General features: G+C 31.5%; 2 protein-coding genes across 2 annotated transcripts in view; both read left to right on the top strand.

Moving 5' to 3' along the window:
* Nucleotides 1–530, top strand: part of LOC117178806 (E3 ubiquitin-protein ligase PPP1R11) — an 18,573-nt gene that overhangs the window by 5,124 nt on the left and 12,919 nt on the right. The gene's annotated exons all lie outside the window — the stretch shown is intronic.
* The window catches only part of LOC117178805 (succinate--hydroxymethylglutarate CoA-transferase), an 11,642-nt gene that overhangs the window by 4,861 nt on the left and 6,251 nt on the right, over nucleotides 1–530 (top strand). The window lies entirely within an intron of this gene.

The raw sequence follows: 530 nt of genomic DNA, 5'->3' as shown, positions 1-530 counted from the left end.
GAAAATTAAAATTCGAAAATTTTTTCTAAAGCCTCCAGGGGACTTCGTTTTCGCACGAAAAAATTTTATGTGCCCTTATTGCATCCGGACCCACAATTCTATCTAAAACTATTTTTTTTATGAAGAATTGTTTTGAGTATTCAATCATTGTTTTATACTTCACAAAATAATCGTAAAAACACTTTTATGCCAAAATTACTGTACAACTTTAAACTTGTACCTACTCTTTCTAGTTCCAGTGTTCGGCACCAGGTGGCGTAATGGTAGGCCACCATTCCCAAATACCAAATTAATTTTTGTCTTCGAAGATTCATAATTTTACTTGAAACTTCATCTTATTTAGATAAAAATGAACCATTTTGTTGAAAATTCTTTTTTTTTTTTCATGGAAATTGATCGTTTCTGGTAGCATATTCAACTATTCGGTCAAAAATTCATTTATTTTGTTGAAAATGCCTGTTATTGATAGAGTTGAAAAAATATTTGTTTGTATCTTCTTGTAAGTGATGAAAGCAGGAGTGGGGGGGGGG

Source organism: Belonocnema kinseyi, chromosome 8, assembly GCF_010883055.1.
Source record: "Belonocnema kinseyi isolate 2016_QV_RU_SX_M_011 chromosome 8, B_treatae_v1, whole genome shotgun sequence".
Lineage (NCBI taxonomy): Eukaryota > Metazoa > Arthropoda > Insecta > Hymenoptera > Cynipidae > Belonocnema > Belonocnema kinseyi.
Note: the sequence above shows the minus strand (reverse complement) of the source record. Positions and strands in the feature narration are given on the sequence as shown.